The following is a 23,601-nucleotide window of genomic DNA, read 5'->3' on the forward strand; positions in this document are numbered from 1 at the left end:
GGCGTGCATACAGGGAGACCCTCTGCCCGGAGCTGCAGTCCATGGGCTCGGAGCCTAGGAGGCAGCGTGCCGCAACATGACGCCATTCGTGGCACCGCCAGCACTGTAGGCGTCCGGGGTCCCGCTCTCAAGCGCCCTGATGTGGGCCAACTGCTGGCTCGCCCCCTGAACCCCCTCCCTTCTTCCCCTGGGAGCAGAACATGGTACAGTCTTACCAACTTGACTGGAACCCTTGGCCTCTCTGTCGCGGTCTCGTCTCGTAGAGGCTTGTAACAGTTCCTCCGTGGCATAATACCTCTCAACCAGGTTCACGAGGTGGTTGGCGTCAGTCGGCCCAGCCTGTCCCACCCAACGCTGCACCACAGGTGGCAAGGAACGGTGGAAGATATCCAAAATGATCCTCTCTACCATTTGCGCAGGAGTGCAGTTCTCTGGCTGAAGCCACTTGGAGACAAGGTGTATTAAGTCGTGCATTTGGGACAGCATTGGTAGTAAGGGATCGCCTTGCTTGTAGGTAGTGGTATTACCATTCCCTTTGCAACCAAGAGTCAGACTCTCATTTCCTGGTAGTAGTCTTTCTTACTGCAGAAGCCAGCTGCCAACCACACCAGGACAATTCTAGGTCAGGCTGGTTGGTTGGTCAAATAGGTCCACGCTCTTAATCAGTAACACATTTATGGAGGTAGACAGAATACAGAAAGGCTCTTCAATAGGAAAAACAGGTGGCACTAAAAATTTCTAACAGTCCTTCTCATTCCACTAATATCTCCTGGCGGTGGTCTATGTTTACTTCATGAGAGCCGGACTGCAGACTGAGGAATATCAAAAGAACTTCTTTCCAGCTCTGTGAGTTTCTTTTATAACAGTTATGTATATACATGCTGATGAAAAAATATAAAAAGAATACTGAAAGAAGTAGTAGTTTGTAATTTTGTTTAACTTTTTTTCTACTAGATTCTTAGCCAACCAGATGGAAGAGGAAGTCGGCTTTCGTCGTGAGATCTACCGATGGGCCTTGGGATACACCTAGATGCAGAAGAGAGAACAATTCCACCATGAACGCAACCTGTTGCTCCTCTGGATTAGATTCAGAGCTTGGGTGGACCGGGACACCTGTGAGCAGGTTAGTAAAAATGATACAAAGCACTTCAGTCTGTGATGAAGGGTCTGCGGTGATAATAATGTTATCCATGTATTATTTGATTCTAGATCATGGCAGTAGATCCTCTACACTGGGCATGGAGAAGAGAGAGGCCCATCCATCACAGCCGCGCTTTTCCCATGTTCAGGAGGAATGTTCAGCAGGTCACCATCTACGGTCCATGGAGCAGCCTTCCACTCTTCATGCTTTGTAGGATCATCCGTCTCCCTCCATGCAAGGGGTAAGTTTGAAGGGCAACCATAAAGGAGGAGAAATGACCACTACGAACCAGCAAGAAGATCCAGAAGGTGTGACAGATGAAGACCATCTGTATTCTCTTTATAGTCACACAGACCCCCTTTCACACATTCATGGCACATACTCATATAGGTACATATACACACACAGTCGCTGTTCTTGTGTCTTGCACACATCTTATAGTGTTACCTCCCTTAGTATGCTCAGAGGAAGGGCAGTACAGCAGCCATGGTTTCCCTACAGGTTTCCTCTACTGAGGGTTTTCCCTGTCCTGCGTGTTGCTGTACCCTCTCCGTGAGTGATGGGAGGTAACAACCAAAACATATTGATAATACACTAGCTTACCAGTCGCGCGTTGCTGCGAAGACAGACATACATACATTCGTTTTTATATATCTAGTTAACAACCAATCACAGCGCAGCTTTCAAGTTACCTAAGCGGTATAATATATAGCAACCAATCACAGCACAGCTTTCATGTTACCTCAGCGGTATAATATATAGCAACCAATCACAGCACAGCTTTCATGTTACCTCAGCAGTATAATATATAGCAACCAATCACAGCACAGCTTTCATGTTACCTCAGCGGTATAATATATAGCAACCAATCACAGCACAGGTTTCATGTTGCCTCAGCAGTATAATATATAGCAACCAATCACAGCACAGCTTTCATGTTACCTCAGCAGTATAAGAAATAGCAACCAATCACAGCACAGCTTTCATTTTACCTCAGCAGTATAAGAAATTGCAACCAATCACAGCACAGCTTTTATTTTACCTCAGCATTCTCAATATCCAGCAATTGTCTTGCAAAACGTTCGGCGGATGCATCATTTTGTAGTTGAACACGCATCCCGTTGCTCGTAATGCCTTTTGCTTTTGTGCTTGAGATGGAAATCAAACGATCTTTGTCTGGGGGGCATAACTGTCGACGATGCTCGCAGGCGCACCACCTATCGTAGGATAAATGTACTATGCCAGTAATCTTCCCAGGAGTGTACTCAACAACTTCCCAAAGTTTCATGGCGATTAGATGAATGGTGTAGTAGCGCAAAAAGGACAGACAGACAGACATACATTCCTTTTTATATATATAGATGACATCAGGAAGTGAGAGAATTAGATTCCATACGTAAAATTTGGACGCTAATTCTTTTGCGCTTAGAATTGAATAATCGAGTTGGGACCCATTAACTTTTCCTATTTATGACATAATCAATACTCGTGCCAAATTATAAGTTTCTATTACATTGGGAAGTGAGAGAATTAGATTCCGTATGTACAATTTGGACGCTAATTCTTTTGCGCTTAGAATAGAATAATCGAGTTGGGACCCATTAACTTTTTCTATTTATGACATAATCAATGCTCGCGCCGAATTTCAAGTTTCTATTACATTGGGAAATGAGAGAATTAGATTCCGTACGTAAAATTTGGACGCTAATTCTTTTGCGCTTAGAATTAAGTAATCGAGTTGGGACCTATTAGCTTTTCCTATTTATGACATAATCAATGCCTGTGCCAAATTTCATGTTTCTACGACATCGGGAAGTGAGAGAATTAGTGGCAATGATGGAAACCAAACGATCTATGTGGGGGGGGGGGGCGTAACTGTCGACGACGCTTGCACGCGCACCATTTATTATAGCATAAATGTACTATGCCTATAATCTTCCCAGGAGTGTACTCAACAACTTCCCAAAGTTTCATGGCGATCGGATGAATGGTGTAGTAGCGCATAAAGGATAAACAGACAGACACACAGACACACAGACAGACATACAATCAATTTTATATATATAGATTTCATATTATTTAATTTACTATACTTGTCCGAGTCATTTTTATTGTATGTGTGTGAAAGTAAAATGTCATTTTCTGTGTAATAGAGACCAGTGTTAGTCACATGTGTGACTGCATTCCCATGCTGGGAAGCCGTCAGGGGGCTGGTAGTGACTGGTGAGGTCTAGGAAGATCAGTGCCCAAAGTCAGGTGGGTCCAAGTGAAATATAGAGGTCAGAATGGTTTAAGCTCAAAGGTCTGTGCAGCACCTGCTGCACAGGTGAAGGAGGAAGACCAGCCGCACAGTCCACACTGTGGTGAATAAGGGATGGCCGCTGATGAGCAGATGGTGCAAAACACTGGCGTATGGGAAATGTGGCGCCCACAACAGGGCAAAATAAACTGCGCATGTGCCGATCCTAAGCCATGTTGCGTCAGAGCAAAATGTCAAGCAACACGAGGCATCAGGTTTCCTCTATGCATTAATTTAGCTACAGCCCTCATTGCCTGAATATGCCCACTGGATGGTAGTTAGATAATTAGCATATGGCATGAAAGTTACATAAACTACTTCACCAAACTTATGTGATACTACTCAGATGGAATAGACATAAATTTTGTGGGAATGGTGTTGCTACAGGAAAACCTCGTGAGAGATTTAGGGATCTTACCCACTGTTGATAGGTTTTCTAGCGATTCGAGAGTGAGTCAAAAAGGCGTGATTATAAAACCAATGAATTTCAATGGTTTCATTCTCATTTGCGATATGTTCACTCAAGCCTCGCTGCGATAGTGTGGATTTTGACTGGAAATCAGCTGAGTATCTGCAGCTGATTTCATAGAAATGTAGCGCTCCCACTCACCCCCTCCAAATGCTTACTGCTGTCAGGGCTTTCCAGCGACCCCCACAGTAGCTCTAGTAGTAATAGTGACCCCCATAGTGTCCTTTGTAGTAATAGTGACCCCCACAGTAGCCTCTGTAGTAATAGTGACCCCCACAGTGCCCTCTGTACTAATAGTGACCCCAACAGTTGCCTCAGTAGTAATAGTTTCCCCCACAGTGGCTTCAGTAGTAATAGTGTCCCCCACAGCTGCCTCAGTAGTAGGAGCGTCCCCCACAGTTGCCTCAGTAGTAATAGTGACCTCCACAATAGCTATAGTAGTAATAGGGACCCCCATAGGGACTGAGAGAGTGAGAGGAGCTGCCATGCAGTGTTGAGTACCTGTCTTCCAATTGTGAGTGTTGACCAGTAGAGAGCTGGCGAGAGAGAGAAGGAGAGTGACCAGAGACATAACCCCACAGATAATTTGGACTGTGGACTCGTCTGTTATCCTGTGAATCCTCCCTGTCACACCACTTTTTGGTTCTTCACCATTTTTTCTGTTGGCGTGTATCAAGTTGGACTGTAAAGAGTTTGCAAGTAAACGAGCTTAACCGATCATTCCCGGTTCTGCTCCACTAAGTTATCCCTGTGTGTGGACTCTTTATTTAACCATCTGGAATTCACCGCAGAGGACAGAACGGTGACGTCACGAGTGACAAGAGAACCTTGAGTTAAACCACTACTTGGGTTACCCTGTGAAACTCCCCAAGCAGTAACTTAGACGGGTCCCATGCTACCCACAGGTGGGAGTTGGTAGAGCTCTGTGACAAGGCCTCAATCTACCCTGCTATCTCCTCAGCTGTGGGCCCGCTCCTCGGACACTGCACTGGGAAATATGCAAATAAGGAAGATGGAATAATGCCTCTACAGCACCACCTATTGCAAAACAGCATTCCTGAAAACCAATGGACATGCTAAAAAAGATTACTGTTGCCCTCATCCACTCTTGGCTCAATTATTGCAACTCGCTGCTGATCGTCCTCCTCCACACCAGACTCTACCCTCTCCAATCCATCCTGAAGGCGGCAGTCAGGCTCATCTTTCTGTCCAGCTGCTACTCAGACCCCTCTGCCCTGTGCCAGTCATTGCACTGGCTGCCCGTCAAATACAGAATTGAATTTAACCTTACCACCCACATCCACAAAGCCCTCCACAGCACCACAACGCCCTACATTGCTTCCCTCATCTCAATTCACCACCCAGCCCGTGCCTTCCGCTCTGCTAAAGAAATTAGATTAAGTACCCCTTTAATTCGAACCTCTCATTCCTGCCTCCAAGACTTCTCCAGAGCAGCACCTGTCCTCTAGAACGCGCTACCCCAAACTACCTGGGTAATCCCTGACACACATAACTTCAGGTGTGCTCTAAAAGTGCACCTCTTCAGGGAGGCATACCACATCTTCTAAACCAAACCTCTCTGTACTCAGCCTGATAACATGCTCTCTGTCCTTCCAACTGCGATCCCTGCTAGCTGCAATCAATTAAATGGCTGTGATTGGCTCATCGAGCGCCAGCTGTGATTGGTTGAGGCCATGGTCCTGAGCCAATCACAGCAATCTCTTGCTGGAGGCGGAGTATTCAACCCATGTTACCAGGAAGAGAATGCTCTGTCACCACTGAGGATGACACAGAAGACTGCCGGAGCGCCAGGAGAGCAGTGAGTGGGACCGCGACGGCACCTGTAAGTGAGTATTTTTTTCTTTCATGTAGTGTAGCTAGGGATAATTTTCAGGGGAGGGCTTATATTTCAAGCCCCCTTCTTGAAAATCAGGGTAGGTCTTATTTTGGGGAAGCATGGTATTACTTTGTAAGGGTCACAACAGTGGGTATTATTACTATATGGGGGCATAAAAGGGGTATTATTACGCTGTGTAAAAAAATAAAGGGCAAATTCACCTCTCCTGGTGCCCTGGGATGCTGCTAAGAGCTGCCGCAGGGCCTGGCGGCGACTTCTGGGTAGATGGCCCAGCAGAAGTCAGGTGAACACAGGTTTGCAACACAAGCATCAGAGACTGCAGCATCACTGTCCCAAACACCAGGCAACATGGCCACAGGATGTGAACGTTGATGCCAGGAGTGTTGACGGTGACCTGACGTGCATTGAGCTGTCTACCTGGAAGTCACTGCCAGCCCCGGCAGTAGCCCTCAGCGGCGTTCCAGAGCATGAGGAGAGGTGAGTATGCCCTCTTTTTTTAATTCTAAGCCAGGCCCAATTTTTTCTGTAATGACAAAACCCCATCAATTCCAAAACAGAGTATTTGCAGGCAAACATAGCAGGTAGGGGCAAAAGGGGCAGAATCAAGCACATAATTGGGCTAGTAGCAGAGTTTCTATAGGTTGGAAAAGAATTAATGGACTTGTAGAAAAGCGAGGAACTAAAGATGTCTGTGTTGTAAACTTTACAGACACAACTCATGGCTAGGAGAAAAATTTATGAATGTCTGGGCCTGATGGAAATAATAGGAAAAGTGAACTCCAGGGATCGTCATCTGTGAGTCACTAAATATAACTGTATTGTAATCACTTGCCTGTATAGAACTCGTATCTACCACTATATTGTCACTATATGGTGGTAATATTGGTCTATGTATAACCACTCTGATTAGGATATGCCTCTATTATGCTGTGAGTTCAGGTCAGCAGACCCAAGTTTGGGCCCAGACACTTGTTTGCATTATGAGCACAAAAATGCAGTCGTAAAATCCTTGTCTTAAACTGGCCATGTAGAGAAGGAAAATAGTTCTTGGTTTTAGTGCCATATTTAGGGTTTGAGCTTGATTCTTGTACTGTATGTATTTAATGAGCTTGGTTCTGATTCCATATATAAATGTATGTTATAACGTTGGTTCTGGTGCTGCATTTATGATATGAACTTGGTTCTGATGCCATATGTATATACTGAAGTTACTTCTGGTGCTGTATTTATATTTTACATAAATAGGTTAAAGGAGGAAACACATTGTGTGCTGGCTGTAAACTGCCAAATTATGGCAACATACAGTGGCTAATGGCTGCAAAATATTGGCAATAATTTGTGCAGCCATCAGCTGCAGCAAGTGGGCATATTTTGGCTTCGTATGGCCCTCCGCACTGTATTTCACCTTTAGAACAAGCCTTGACTCATGGGCTAGTGCTGTACGCTAAAATCTGCCAGCCAGCCTCTGTTCTCAAAGGGTCTATATCACCTATCCCCAGGGTAGGTGATAAATTGCTTATCACTGGAGCCCTGCCCTGGGACCGCCATCAATCATTGGAACTGGAGTATGAGTCCCTCACTCTTCCTTGCTCCATGCCTGCAGTGAGAAGCTGTTTCAATGGAGCAGTAATCACTTATGAACCCTGCTGTTCATTGTCTATGGGACTGATGGAAAGCACTGTACTCGGAATCTGAATGTCCTTCACCCTTTTTTCCTGTATTTTCCCAGGACCCTAAAAATTAATGGCAGAGGAAAAAGACATGGATATCTATCTTATAGTTCTTGTCCCCTGCATTAAGGGGAAAAGAATGTCTTCAAAGTTAGAATTTTGTCCTTATGCAAACAAGTCTATCTGGGGATGTGGTGGTGGTGGGAGGTTGCATTTCTGGGTTAGAGTCAGAAAAACTACTTTTTTGAAACTCCATTCACGTGGATCCAGTTTTTCTGCCCAAGATGTCTGCCTTTATATTGTCTGCACCTTTTAGATGAACTGCTGACAAAGATATTATTTTCACCTCTGCCCAGGAAAAAACTTGTTGGTCAAGGACTGAAGTAATCTTCTCCTTGTTCCTCCTTGATGATTTATATATTGCTCTCATGTTGTCTGACAGTATCTGCATACTCTGATTGAGTCGGTTTAATGATAAGGATTTTAAGACTTCCCAAACCACAGTTACTTGAAATTGGAAGACAGTCTCGCTTGTGTCCTATTCTATGGTCCCTGGAAAGAGGGGTGAATGGTGAGTTCTCTCGCCTCAGACTTGCATCAGTTATAATTACTTGCAAGTTCTGCTGCACAATGGGGAGAACTCAAAATCTTCCTTTCCTTTGGGGCTCCTCTTCTTCCTCCTCCAGAATTGGGAGCTGCTCCTCAAAAAAGATGCTGTAGACCATCCATGCCACAAGAACAGTGTCGCTGGCTGTTGGCAGAGACATCTTCCTCTCTCCACTGCAGAAAGCAATGTAAAATGGTGCCTAGGCGTTTTTCAGCGGGTGGGACAACTTTTAGGGGGTTGGCTTGGGATTTGGCTACAATTCCAGCAGCCTGCATTTTTTTTCCGCGTGGATGCATCCGCGTTCATCCACATGGAAAATATCTGCATCCGTGATCTCCCGCAAGCTTTCAAATATACTTTCTGCATCCATCCGCTGCGGGCTCCCGCATGCGGATTCCGATACGCCCTTGGACATGAGGTCTTAGGGCTCCTGTCTACGGGCGATAGTGCATTGTGTTACGGCGATAATCCAGCCGCGTGTAATGCAGTGCACGCTTTCCATAGCGTTGATATGGAAAGCGCAGCCCCCTGTTCATGAGCGGAGAATCATAGCGATTCTCCGCTCGCGGGACTCAAATCGCGGCATGCTGTGATTCTCCACGGTGAGACCTCTCAGTGCTCTGGCGATATTCCATCACGGCTGTGGACAAGGGGCCTTACTCTGCGAATTCTTTTCTAAATTATTTTGGAATTCTCACCAAACTAGGGATACTTTTATCTAACTGGGGACCATCCCAAGCGAGGTGTCCCCGCTTGCCTTCTGCATCCAGCTGTTCCCCGCTCGGAGAGCCCAGCTGTTATACAGCCGAGCTCTGAGCGGAGGATGCAGAAGACAAGTGGGGTGGCTCCGCTGGTCTTCTGCATCCAGCTGTTCCCCTCTTGAAGCGCCCGGCTGTTATACAGCCAAGCGCTCTGAGCGGAGGATGCAGAAGACAAGCGGGGTGTGCACACTTGCCTTCTGCATCCACCTGTTTTCTGCACGGAGTGCCCGGCTGTTATACAGCTGGACAGCTGCGTTCTTCATACCCTGCCTGTCATCAGGGAGCAGGATACAGCTAAAACTATAGTATCAGCTGTATCCCACTGTGAATCCCTGATAAGACTCATCATTGTCTTTCAGCATGCTGCATGATCATGGGCTGAATGTAAGCTCACTTGTCTCGCAACAAGAAAATTTTCAACTCTTGCACCCAAATCGCTCAAACTTTTCTTTGAAAAGAACCTTTTTTGATTGACTAGTGCTCCAGCTTCTGTGCATTTTAGCTCAAAATAGCATTTGATGGTCACGATTGACACGCTTTTCTTCCTTGTTTCCATCAGAACAGCAGAAACCTAACAAGCAGTTTTTGAATCTGTCCTGTTTAAAACACTATCTCATTAATTTGTCCTTCTGTCCTCCACGGCTGTCTAAGTCATGGTCAATAGTGTACACTCTTATTTTCGGCCTATCTCTTGAGATACACTGCACACCTCCAAGAGAAACCGTCTACAGTCCATCATTTTCATGCGATTTCAAGCACTTCTCAAAGTGACTATGGCAGATTACTTTTTGATTTATAACTCCTGCCTGGAAGCCATTTACAAGACCACTGTACCTGCTTTCACAAGCTTACACTGAATTACAATACAAGGCGAACACCGGAGTTCTTTCACTGTGTACACTGCTGATTTAGATACTTACATAGTAAGTATCTTGGCCACAACAACCAATCACAGCACAGCTTTCAGCTCATATTCTGTGCTACAAAGAAAAGAAAACTGTGTTGTGATTGGTATAGACAACCAAGACAGCTTCTCTTTTAGACAGATTTCATAGCCCCAATTCTTCACAAACTACAGTTTTATGGAATATTTATTTAAATACTGTAGGCGAGTGTTGAAAAAATTTTAAAAACTCATTTCTGTGAAAAACACACATATTGTGCTCATCGTTTACAGACACATTGACAAATCAGGAGGGGGGTGAATAGAAACCAATCAGCAGTAGTTAATTGTAGCCTGCATCTGAGAGGTATAGGGATAAACACTTTATCTGGTGCTTTCCATTCCCTTTTTAATTAAAGAGCACATTTTATGTGTTCTGGAAACGCCCGTATTTTTTTCTTCTGTTCAAAACCACTAAATATCTCATCATGAACTGTCTGTTGAATTTTTACAGCCTCATTATTCATAGTTACCAACATTAAGTCTCTATTAAATAAGGGTTCTTGTACACGGGACGACCTGTTGGGTGCAGATGCCCGACAGGTCATCCCATAAATTTGTTCCTCTTATATACTAACGATCATCGGACTTGCCCTATCTTTCTCACACTATGTTGAATAGGGCAGGACCCATCTTCCCGTTTTTTTTTCAAACTCGTGCAGAATAGTGTGGAGTTTAAAAGTTAAAAAAAAGATTTTCAACTCATTCATGCACAACTATGCGGCGAGCGTAGATGCGAATATGCCCATGTGAATAAGCCCTAAGGCTTGAATATTATCAACTGAGTCTGATGTCTTATTCAGCCTTATAAGACAAAAAATTTTTTGCCATGCAAAATAATTGCGCACGAAAAAAAATAGGACATACGTAACCATTTTCGTCCGTCTTTTTTTATACGGCGTGTGAAAAGGTAGGTCTTCTTGATCTATCTTTTTATGTGATACGTAGCAAACTCCCATAGACGTCTATGGCAGCTGGAAAAGAGAGAGGGACAGGGAGTACAACGCTGAGAAAAGAAGACAGCTGGCCCGATTTAAGCATTATTGGTCATTCCAAGCATTTTATAGTGATCTCTGGTATCCATCGCTTCTACATGTTTTTTTACATACACGCCGCAGCACCCCGTGTAACTCGCTTAAAATATGCGAATGAAGAACGGGACTCTATCAGGTCAAATCATCATTAATGCGATTATACGGTGCATACGGGCAAACGTAAAAATGCATACGGTTGTGTGGAGGACTGAATCGGAGGAAAAAGAGGATGGCGAGGGTACTCCTCTTTTAAGCCTTGTCTAGAGGCAAAAAAAACGGTAAATGGGTTAAGGATTTTCACATGACAAACCTGAATTCTTGCCTTATCCAGCCCTTTTCATTTTTCAGCTAGGGAATCTTTTCTTTAACCCCCTAGTAACCACCCGATTGTGTTTTTACGTCCTGCCGTCACAGGACGTGTATGGAGGGAGATAGCTGCTGTATGGAGGGAGATAGCTGCTGTGGGCAACAGCCCCGTTCGGTAGCGCAGCCGATCGAGAATGTTAACCCTTTAAATGCTGCTGTCAAATCTGACAGCGGCATTTAAATCCCCCGAAAAATGTTTGGGGGTCCTGTACGGCCCCTCCCCAGGGTGAGATCGGGGGAGCCATCCAGGTGTCATGGCAGCTAGGGTCCTTCTGAAAGACCCCATGGCTGTCATGACAGAATGCCTATCATGCCATCCCCGTGGGGTGGCTTGATAGGCTGCCTGTCAGAATGCAGTATGATGTAATGCTAAAGCATTACATCATACTGCATAAGCGATCTAAGCATCCTTAGTTGTGGTCTCCCAGGAGGACTAAAAAAAAAAAAAGTAAAAATAAGAACAATAAAGTTTTATTAATTATTTTTTTTTAAAAGTTATAAAAGTAAAAAAAAAAGCTTTTGCCATATTTACAATAAAAAAAAATCTAAATAATAAAACAAAAATACATATTTGGTATCGCTGCGTCCATAAAAGTCCGATCTATCAAAGTAATGTATTATTTACCGCGCACGGTGAACGTCGTCCGAAAAAAAACCCGCCAGAAATGCGCTTTTTTGGTCACCCTGTTGCCAAGAAAAAATCTAATAAAAAGCGATCAAAAAGTCCTATGTATTCCAAAATGGTACCAACGGAAACACGGGATGTACTGCACAAAATGAGCCCCTGCACAACTATATCGACTGAAAAATTAAAAAGTTATTGTGCGCAGAAGATGGAGACAGACAATAATTTTAAAAAATTAAATATTTAAAAATATATATATAAGTAGTACAGCAAAAAGAAAAATATACATGTTTGATATCCTAGTAATCGTACTGACCCATAGAATAAAGTTATCATGTAATTTAGTTGCAGTTTGTGCGCAGTAGAAAAAAGACGCACTGAAAGATGGCGGAACGTCGTTTTTTTTCCATTTCTCTCCACTTAGAATTTTTAAAAAGTTTTTCAGTAGAGATGAGCGAACGTACTCGTCCGAGCTTGATGCTCGTTCGAGTATTAGCGTGTTCGAGATGCTCGTTATTCGAAACGAGCACCACGCGATGTTCGAGTTACTTTCACTTTTATCTCTGAGACGTTAGCGCGCTTTTCTGGCCAATAGAAAGACAGGGAAGGCATTACAACTTCCCCCTGCGACGTTCAAGCCCTATACCACCCCCCTGCAGTGAGTGGCTGGCGAGATCAGGTGTCACCCGAGTATATAAATCGGCCCCTCCCGCGGCTCGCCACAGATGCGTTCTGACAGAGATCAGGGAAAGTGCTGCTGATGCTGGAGTTGCTATAGGGAGAGTGTTAGGAGTATTTTAGGCTTCAAGAACCCCAACGGTCCTTCTTAGGGCCACATCTAACCGTGTGCAGTAGTGTGGATGCTTCTTTTTGCAGTGTTGCACTTTTTTTTTTTTTGTATATCGGCCGTGCAGAGCATTGCGCCCTGCAGTAATTATACATAGTCCAGGGCCAGTAGTGGTGGTGAGGCAGGGACAGAAGACATATTTATAGAATATAGGCAGTGGGCCTTTCCAAAAACATTTGGGAAAAAACATCTATTTGGGCTGCCTGTGACCGTCCTCTGTGTACTGGGTCTCTGCTGGGGGTAGTTGTCCTCCTAATTCATACACAGCCAGCTAAGTGTTACAGCAGGCTTGCGCAAAATTATTTCCTGGCTCTGTGTTGGCTGTTACATCACCGCTGTATTGCAGTCCACAGTGCAACAGTTTGCAGTTATTTTACATACTCCAGGGCCAGTAGTGGTGAGGCAGGGACAGAAGACATATTTATAGAATATAGGCAGTGGGCCTTTCCAAAAACATTTGGGAAAAAACATCTATTTGGGCTGCCTGTGACCGTCCTCTGTGTACTGGGTCTCTGCTGGGGGTAGTTGTCCTCCTAATTCATACGCAGCCAGCTAAGTGTTACAGCAGGCTTGCGCAAAATTATTTCCTGGCTCTGTGTTGGCTGTTACATCACCACTGTATTGCAGTCCACAGTGCAACAGTTTGCAGTTATTTTACATACTCCAGGGCCAGTAGTGGTGAGGCAGGGACAGAAGACATATTTATAGAATATAGGCAGTGGGCCTTTCCAAAAACATTTGGGAAAAAAAATCTATTTGGGCTGCCTGTGACCGTCCTCTGTGTACTGGGTCTCTGCTGGGGGTAGTTGTCCTCCTAATTCATACGCAGCCAGCTAAGTGTTACAGCAGGCTTGCGCAAAATTATTTCCTGGCTCTGTGTTGGCTGTTACATCACCGCTGTATTGCAGTCCACAGTGCAACAGTTTGCAGTTATTTTACATACTCCAGGGCCAGTAGTGGTGAGGCAGGGACAGAAGACATATTTATAGAATATAGGCAGTGGGCCTTTCCAAAAACATTTGGGAAAAAAAAATCTATTTGGGCTGCCTGTGACCGTCCTCTGTGTACTGGGTCTCTGCTGGAGGTAGTTGTCCTCCTAATTCATACGCAGCCAGCTAAGTGTTACAGCAGGCTTGCGCAAAATTATTTCCTGGCTCTGTGTTGGCTGTTACATCACCGCTGTATTCCAGTCCACAGTGCAACAGTTTGCAGTTATTTTACATATTCCAGGGCCAGTAGTGGTAACGCAGAGAGAGAAGATATATACAGTGTATATAGGCAGTGGGCCTTTCCAAAAACATTTGGGAAAAAAAATCTATTTGGGCTGCCTGTGACCGTCCTCAGTGTACTGGGTCTGTGCTGGGGGTAATTGTCCTAATTCATACGCAGCCAGCTAAGTGTTACAGCAGGCTTGCGCAAAATTATTTCCTGCCTCTGCTGTGCGTTCCGTAAGCAAAGTCAGCCTCCAACCACAGGCCAATAAGTGGCACATTTAATTACAGCGTTCTGTTTCTGTTTCTGGTAATACAGCATGCTGAGGGGTAGGGGTAGGCCTAGAGGACGTGGACGCGGGCGAGGACGCGGAGGCCCAAGTCAGGGTGTGGGCACAGGCCGAGCCAGTGCGGTGTCAGGGGTAGAGGCAGGGCCAGACCGAATAATCCACCAACTGTTTCCCAAAGCGCCCCCTCGCGCCATGCCACCCTGCAGAGGTCAAGGTGCTCTACGGTGTGGCAGTTTTTCACAGAGACGCCTGACGACCGACGAACAGTGGAGTGCAACCTTTGTCGCGCCAAGATCAGCTGGGGAGCCACCACCACCAGCATGCGCAGGCATATGATGGCCAAGCACCCCACAAGGTGGGACGAAGGCCGTTCACCGCCTCCGGTTTGCACCACTGCCTCTCCCCCTGTGCCCCAACCTGCCACTGAGATCCAACCCCCCTCTGAGGACACAGGCACTACCGTCTCCTGGCCTGCACCCACACCCTCACCTCCGCTGTCCTCGGCCCCATCCAGAAATGTCTCTCAGCGCAGCGTCCAGACGTTGCTAGCACCACTGTTTGAGCGCAAGCACAAGTACGCCGCCACGCACCCGCACGCTCAAGCGTTAAATGTGCACATAGCCAAATTGATCAGCCTGGAGATGCTGCCATATAGGCTTGTGGAAACGGAGGCTTTCAAAAGCATGATGGCGGCGGCGGCCCCGCGCTACTCGGTTCCCAGTTGCCACTACTTTTCCCGATGTGCTGTCCCAGCCCTGCATGACCACATCTCCCGCAACATTGTACGCGCCCTCACCAACGCGGTTACTGCCAAGGTCCACTTAACAACGGACACGTGGACAAGCACAGGCGGGCAGGGCCACTACATCTCCCTGATGGCACATTGGGTGAATTTAGTGGAGGCTGGGACCGAGTCAGAGCCTGGGACCGCTCACGTCCTACCCACCCCCAGAATTGCGGGCCCCAGCTCGGTGCTGGTATCTGCGGCGGTGTATGCTTCCTCCACTAAACCACCTTCCTCCTCCTCCTCCTCCTCCTCCAACGCAACCTCTGTCTCGCAATCAAGATGTGTCAGCAGCAGCACGTCGCCAGCAGTCGCTGTCGCGCGGCGTGGCAGCACAGCGGTGGGCAAGCGTCAGCAGGCCGTGCTGAAACTACTCAGCTTAGGAGAGAAGAGGCACACGGCCCACAAACTGCTGCAGGGTCTGACAGAGCAGACCGACCGCTGGCTTTCGCCGCTGAGCCTCCAACCGGGCATGGTCGTGTGTGACAACGGCCGTAACCTGGTGGCGGCTCTGCAGCTCGGCAGCCTCACGCACGTGCCATGCCTGGCCCATGTCTTTAATTTGGTGGTTCAGCGCTTTCTGAAAAGCTACCCACACTTGTCATACCTGCTCGGAAAGGTGCGCCGGGTCAGCGCACATTTCCGCAACTCCAAGACGGACGCTGCCACCCTGCGGACCCTGCAACATCGGTTTAATCTGCCAGTGCACCGACTGCTGTGCGACGTGCCCACACGGTGGAACGCTACGCTCCACATGTTGGCCAGACTCTATGAGCAGCGTAGAGCTATAGTGGAATACCAACTCCAACATGGGCGGCGTAGTGGGAGTCAGCCTCCTCAATTCTTTACAGAAGAGTGGGCCTGGTTGGCAGCCATCTGCCAGGTCCTTGGAAACTTTGAGGAGTCTACCCAGATGGTGAGCGGGGATGCTGCAATCATTAGCGTCACCATTCCTCTGCTATGCCTCTTGAGAAGTTCCCTGCAAAGCATAAAGGCAGACGCTTTGCACTCGGAAACGGAGTCGGGGGAAGACAGTATGTCGCTGGATAGTCAGAGCACCCTCATGTCTATATCTCAGCGCGTTGAGGAGGAGGAGGGGGAGGAGCATGAGGAGGAGGGGGAAGAGACAGCTTGGCCCACTGCTGAGGGTACCCATGCTGCTTGCCTGTCATCCTTTCAGCGTGTATGGCCTGAGGAGGAGGAGGAGGAGGAGGAGGAGGAGGAGGATCCTGAAAGTGATCTTCCTAGTGAGGACAGCCATGTGTTGCATATAGGTACTCTGGCACACATGGCTGACTTCATGTTAGGATGCCTTTCTCGTGACCCTCGCGTTACACGCATTCTGGCCACTACGGATTACTGGGTGTACACACTGCTCGACCCACGGTATAAGGAGAACCTTTCCACTCTCATACCCGAAGAGGAAAGGGGTTCGAGAGTGATGCTATACCACAGGACCCTGGCGGACAAACTGATGGTAACATTCCCATCCGACAGCGCTAGTGGCAGAAGGCGCAGTTCCGAGGGCCAGGTAGCAGGGGAGGCGCAGAGATCAGGCAGCATGTACAGCGCAGGCAGGGGAACATTCTCCAAGGTCTTTGCCAGCTTTATGGCTCCCCAGCAAGACTGTGTCACCGCTCCCCAGTCAAGGCTGAGTTGGCGGGAGCACTGTAAAAGGATGGTGAGGGAGTACGTAGCCGATCGCACGATCGTCCTCGGTGACGCCTCTGCCCCCTACAACTACTGGGTGTCGAAGCTGGACACGTGGCCTGAACTCGCGCTGTATGCCCTGGAGGTGCTTGCTTGTCCTGCGGCTAGCGTCTTGTCAGAGAGGGTGTTTAGTGTGGCTGGGGGAATCATCACGGATAAGCGTACCCACCTGTCAACCGACAGTGTCGACAGGCTTACACTCATCAAGATGAACAAAGCCTGGATTTCCCCAGACTTCTCTTCTCCACCAGCGGACAGCAGCGATACCTAAGCAATACGTAGGCTGCACCCGCGGATGGAAGCATTGTTCTCTATCACCATCAAAAACGTGGACATTTTTGCCTTATCAATCTGTGTATAATATTCCTCCGCCTCCTCCTGCTCCTCCTCCTGAAACCTCACGTAATCACGCTGAACGGGCAATTTTTCTTAGGCCCACAAGGCTCAGTCATATAATTTTTCTAAACAATTTTTATACGTTTCAATGCTCATTAAAGCGTTGAAACTTGCACCTGAACCAATTTTTATTTTAACTGGGCTGCCTCCAGGCCTAGTTACCAATTAAGCCACATTAACCAAAGCGATTAATGGGTTTCACCTGCCCTCTTGGTTGGGCATGGGCAATTTTTCTGAGGTACATTAGTACTGTTGGTACACCAATTTTTTGGGGCCCTCGCCTACAGTGTAATCCAATTAATTTTTTGCCCACCTGCATTACAGCTGACGTTGCATCAGCTGTGCTGGGCACTGCAATGGGATATATTTATGTACCGCCGATGGGCTCCAGGGAGCCACCCATGCTGTCGGTCCACACGGAGTTGTAACTACATGTGTCCACTTCTAAAGAACCCCAGTCTGACTGGGGCATGCAGTGTGGGCCGAAGCCCACCTGCATTAAACATGACATTACCTCAGCTGTGATGGGCACTGCAATGGGATTTATTTATGTACCGCCGGTGGCTTCCTGGCACCCACCCATGCTGTCGGTCCACACGGAGTTGTAACTACATGTGTCCACTTCTAAAGAACCCCAGTCTGACTGGGGCATGCAGTGTGGGCCGAAGCCCACCTGCATTAAACATGACATTACCTCAGCTGTGATGAGCACTGCAATGGGATATATTTATGTACCGCCGGTGGGTTCCAGGGAGCCACCCATGCTGTCGGTCCACACGGAGTTGTAACTACATGTGTCCACTTCTAAAGAACCCCAGTCTGACTGGGGCATGCAGTGTGGGCCGAAGCCCACCTGCATTAAACATGACATTACCTCAGCTGTGCTGGGCACTGCAATGGGATTTATTTATGTACCGCTGGTGGCTTCCTGGCACCCACCCATGCTGTCGGTCCACACGGAGTTGTAACTACATGTGTCCACTTCTAAAGAACCCCAGTCTGACTTGGGCATGCAGTGTGGGCCGAAGCCCACCTGCATTAAACATGACATTACCTCAGCTGTGATGGGCAATGCTATGGGATATATTTATGTGCCGCCGGTGGCTTCCTGGCACCCACCCATGCTGTCGGTCCACAGGGACTTCACAATAGGGAGTTGTACCTGCCTGTGTCTATGAATTAAAAAGCCCGGTCAGGTTGGGGCATGCAGTGTGGGCCGAAGTCCACCGGCATTTTATCTGACGTTAGCTCTGCTGTCCAGGGCACTGCAATGGGATACATTTATGTACAGCCGGTGGGTTCCAGGGAGCCACCCATGCTGTGGGTGCACACGGAATTCCCATTGCGGAGTTGTACCTGCCTGTGACTATTTATAAAAAAACGCGGTCTTACTGGGGCATGCAGACACCTTGACAGAATGAATAGTGTGTGGCACATAGGTTCCCCATTGCTATGCCCACGTGTGCAGCTCCTGATGGCGGTGGCACAGGATTATATTTCTCATTGCTTCTGTACAGCATTGTGGGCTATCGCCCCGCCCCTTTTAAAGAGGGTCGCTGCCTAGCCGTGCCAACCCTCTGCAGTGTGTGCCTGCGGTTCCTCCTCATGGCAGACGCACTTATAAATAGACATGAGGGTGGTGTGGCATGAGGCCAGCGTGTGGCATGAGAGCAGCTGAAGGCTGCGCAGGGACAATTTGGTGTGCGCTGTGGACACTGGGTCGTGTGTGTGTGTGGGGGGGGGGGGGGGTTGGGCAGCATGTAACCCAGGAGAAGTGGCAGCGGAGTGTCATGCAGGCAGTGATTGTACTTTGTTGGAGGTAGTGTGGTGCTTAGCTAAGGTATGCATTGCTAATGAGGGCTTTTCAGAAGTAAAAATTGTTGGGAGGGGGGGGGGCCCACTCTTGCCGCTATTGTAGCTTAATAGTGGGACCTGGGAACTTGAGATGCAGCCCAACATGTAGCCCCTCGCCTGCCCTATCCGTTGCTGTGTCGTTCCCATCACTTTCTTGAATTGCCCAGATTTTCCCAAATGGAAACCTTAGCGAGCATCGGCGATATACAAAAATGCTCGGGTCGCCCATTGACTTCAATGGGGTTCGTTACTCGAAACGAACCCTCGAGCATCGCGAAATTTTTGTCCCGAGTAACGAGCACCCGAGCATTTTGGTGCTCGCTCATCTCTATTTTTCAGTACATTTTATGGTACATTAAAAAGTACCATCGAAAAATACAACTCGTCCCACAAAAAACAAGCCCTCATACGGCTACATAAATAAAGGAGTTACGATTTTTAAAAGGGGGGGAGTAAAAAACGAAAAAAGGAAAAAGTGTGGTCACTAAGGGGTTAAGGGCTCACTCACATGAGCATATTTCCAATACGCATTATGCACGTAATACACAGTATTGTGATCGCATTGATTTCCATTTGGGTATTTAAACATGTACGTATTTTACATTGTGTGAAAAAAATTGCAGCATGTCATATTTTGGTGCGTATTACGTGTAATACGCCCCTTCTAGTCTCTGGGAGTGTAGAATATGCAGTGAATATGCATGTTATATTTGTATTTGCTGCGTATTTCACACAGGTGCTAGAAGACCTCGAAGGAACCTGCTTGTGGGTTTTTTTTTGCGCATGTTAAATATGCAGGACATGCGTAGGCAATACATGAGTGAAAGATATGCATATGTGTTAAATATGCAGCGATTACACATGTCCACACGCAGTATTAAGGCTGCGTATTATACGCAACAAATACGCATACACTCGTGTGAGTCCTAAAGCTACATTCACAGTGTTATAGACTCAGTCTCGGGTTTCCCTTTGGATCACCGAAACGGTATCCAGACATAACCTTAAACGGAAACATAGACTTTCATTATTAAAATAGGGACCATAGCTGCAATAGCATAGTCAACTAGCACCTAACTACATTATCCACACACTTTAGGCAGGGTGCACACTTGCATAAAAAATAAAGGCTGTGTTACACCCGCAAAAAATGGCAGTTTTTTCATACGTGTGCAGCTCTGTGTGGCATCCATATTTGGTCCGTCTGTAAGTTTATTTTCTCTGTATGCCATGTGTTTTTCACATCCACAAAAAAAAAAACCTGAAATAAGCTTAATTCTTTTTTTCTGCACCTTAAAAAAATAGACAACACATGGATGGCATCCGCAAGCTGTCAGTTTTTTTCTCTCCCCATTGACTTGAACCGGCAAGTCTGGTCTGTAGAATGGATCAGAATAGTGCATGCAATCAGCTTTTTCATGCAGTCCGTGTTTGCTTGAAAATATGCAATACTGTGTAACACCATAGAATGATATAGGTCTGTATTCTGTATGTGATTAGTGCATTTTTTAATGGGCTACACATGGATGAAAAAAATGTTAGTGTGCAGAAGGCCTTATACTGTACACAGCTTTTATTGCATTTGTCAGGCAGTCTGGTAGTACAGGTGGCGCACTTATTTGGTCATGAAGTATGCACCATTTTCATAAGAGCCATTCTTATCTTTTTAATTCCTTAACAACTGCCTCAGCATGCAGGCAGCCATTCTGCCAAATTAGGGAGCCAGTTACGCCCGTGGAGGACACCGATAAGACAGCCACTCACACAGCCTCCTATATAGAGGGGGTGGCTGCTTGGTGTATACTCCTGCACAGAGTAGATACAAAGTGCCAGACCATCCTATTATATGTAGTGCACCATGCAAACAAGCAACCTATTAATGACACCAATGTTTACGGCATGCAGTGCATTCACTGCGGATGCACTGCAGATCATTTATAAAATGCTCAAAAATGATTTTTAAATGCTTGCGGGTGATTGCAGACTGCAGGGGTTTTCCGCTCGGATGTACGCGGATCATCACTGTCGAAAAAATCTGCAACCCCACCTCCAAGCCTTTTCCCCACCTCTTTAATTGCTTCTAACCTTCAAATCCACAGCAGATCCTAAGCTCCCATAGAGGTGAATGGAGCCAAATCTGAGATGAAATGGAGCATGCTGTGATTTTAAATCTGTGCGGATACTAAATAAATACAATAAAATCAAGTCCGCAGGCCTAAAGTCAATTGCAGAAGCCCCATTCATTTTTACGGGCGGCGATGCACGAGGATTTCCGCAGCTCAAATCCGCGTGGATTCCACAAATAAAATCCGTAGGTGGACATTGGGAATAATAGTTCGGCGGGCTGCCCCACACCTTAAAAAGTGAACCCCATTGGTAGGAGTATACACCAAGCAGCCACCCCCCTCTATATTAGGAAGTTGTGTAAGTGGCTGTCTCATCGTTGTCCTCCACAGGCGTAATTCTCTCCCTCAATTGCGAGGAGCCTTGACGATTGGCTTGTGAGCTCAAGTATTTTGGCCAAATTCCAACCCTTGCTTGAATATGGCATCCATCTGGGTCTGCCAGCTACGGTAGCCAATGAGGTGATGCAATTACACTCATGTGAGCCTGCCCTTAGAAGTTAACATTCCCATGAGAGAGAATAAACATGCACAGAAATGCTGTCACATGAAATGCACCGTGCTCTAGGCAGGGACTCCTGTATTTAGCCTGTCTGACACTGGATCCCAGTGCCAGTGTTTGATTTGGTCTTGTCCAGATAACACCCGTGATATCAGTTCTGCCTCTAGTTTTCTGACTCGGCTATTCCCTGACTCTGAGCTTGTCTTTTCCCTCGGCCTGACGTTCCTGGTTGGTTTGACCCTGCTTTTCCCTGACTCTGAGGTTTTGTGTTTTTGTCTGTTGTTTTTTGTTAGTTGGTCTTCTCTGTCCCTTCCCTTACGGGGTCACCTTTAGTGCAGAGTAGGGACCGCCGCCCAGTTGTCGCCCTGGGGTTTAGTAGGCAGGGACAGGGGAGAGGGCTGGTGTAGGGACTTCCGTGCCCCCTGGTTTCTAGCCAGTCCTGACAGACAGTTCTGCCTGGATTCTGGTGCCAGATTCACAGTCAACAGAGATACACTATCAGGAGCTCCTGTGTTCCAGGTGGCAGCTCTACCTGCTGAGCTATCCAGCCCTCTGACGAGCTTCCCTGCTAACCCTTATTCTTTATAAGCCCGAGGAAGAACCCTGCAAAGGTTCGAAAGCTCGCTATGGCATCATGAAGTTTTGTTAGCCATTAAAAGATATCATATGTATAAGATTACTTGGTTTCTCTTGCTGAGAACAATCACATATTGCTGTAGTGGCTAACACGGTACCAAATGGTTTTTTTTAGCTTCCTTATAAAAACATTTCCCTCCTGAACCCTATCTATACCTTTAACATATATAAAAGATTTGATCATGTCCCCCCTCTCTCTTCACTCCTCCAGGCTATAGAAATTAAATTTTTTAAGTCTTTCCCGGTAAGTTTTGTTCTTGACCTTCCTTCATATTTGTTTGAACTTGTTCTATATTATTATTTGTCTTTCTGTAGATAAGTTATCCAGAACTGAAGACAGAATTCCAGATGTGGACCTACAAGAACTCTATACAGTGGGATCACAATCTCCCCCTTTCTACTGGTTATACCGTACCTCTAGCTGTGCAGCCGGACATTCTACTTGTGGACTCATTTTGAGGCTGTCAGAAATCAGAACCCCTAAATCCTTCCCTTCTGAAGTCCTGAATAACCCAGAACATCTAATTTGACACTGATTATGAATTAGCTGTTCTGTGTTATCCATGGAAGAGGCCAAGGGGCTTTCTTCTTCTGGCTTATTTGTTCACATGGAATGGACTAGAAGACATTGAAAAAGAGTTGGCTTAGGGTTGTTTCAAGGTTCGTGACCCCCTACCTGGTGGGCCAAGGAGGATCTCATGGTCAGATGCCATCGTGGAAAGTGAGAGGAAAAAATGAACCTCAAACAATGCCAGCCATAAAGAACAGCATACTAGCCTGCACCATGCTCCTGTGAAAACTAGAAGACTTATAACAATTCACTCCAATGGGCCAAAATAGCAAATCCACAATACCAACATTTTTTCATTTTGTCATGTATCGCCGTAGATGGTTTGCTACTATTCCTGCAGTTTGCACCTCTATTTGCTTAAAGATAGCAACCTGTTGCACTGGACATGAACTTTAGATTTTTCCTTCACACTCGTGGATACAAATTGCCAGCGGAAGAAAAATCGCAGCATACTCTATTTTGCCGTGGACTCCGCGTGGACAGCCTACATTGAAGTCAACAGAGGCGTCTAACAAGCAGCAGCCCATATGCAATTAACATTGTGTATGGGCTGCAGGTACCCGCGTCATCGCTTAGCAAACAATGAAACTGTAGGCTGAAAGTCCTTTTACACAGGACGACCTGTTGGGTGCTGATGCCCAATAGGTTGTCCCAGCAATGATCATTCCAGTGCTTTTACACAGGAACGATCATCACTAGAGATTAAAGGTGGAGCGGGTTGGGAATCGTTCCGGTCCATCCACCTCTATTCACAGTAAACAGGCAGTTGTTCATATATGAATGACTGCCTGTTTACACAGGTTGATCCATTGGGCAGTTTCCTGCATGCATAAACTGTACGAAGAACGAGAAACAAACAAATTCTCGTTCATCACGCAGTCGGAACGTGCATTTACAATGAATG

The 23,601-nt window shown here is 46.7% G+C and overlaps 1 long non-coding RNA gene across 1 annotated transcript; it reads left to right on the forward strand.

Annotated features, from left to right (window-relative positions):
* The first annotated feature begins 912 nt into the window (after positions 1-912).
* LOC136632987 (uncharacterized) lies at positions 913-22,583 on the forward strand. Its single transcript, XR_010793211.1, has 3 exons — positions 913-1,123; positions 1,210-1,382; positions 22,442-22,583. It is a non-coding gene; the product is annotated as an uncharacterized lncRNA (long non-coding RNA).
* The last annotated feature ends 1,018 nt before the right edge of the window (positions 22,584-23,601 follow it).

This window comes from Eleutherodactylus coqui, chromosome 6 (genome assembly GCF_035609145.1).
Source record: "Eleutherodactylus coqui strain aEleCoq1 chromosome 6, aEleCoq1.hap1, whole genome shotgun sequence".
Classification (NCBI taxonomy): Eukaryota; Metazoa; Chordata; class Amphibia; order Anura; family Eleutherodactylidae; genus Eleutherodactylus; species Eleutherodactylus coqui.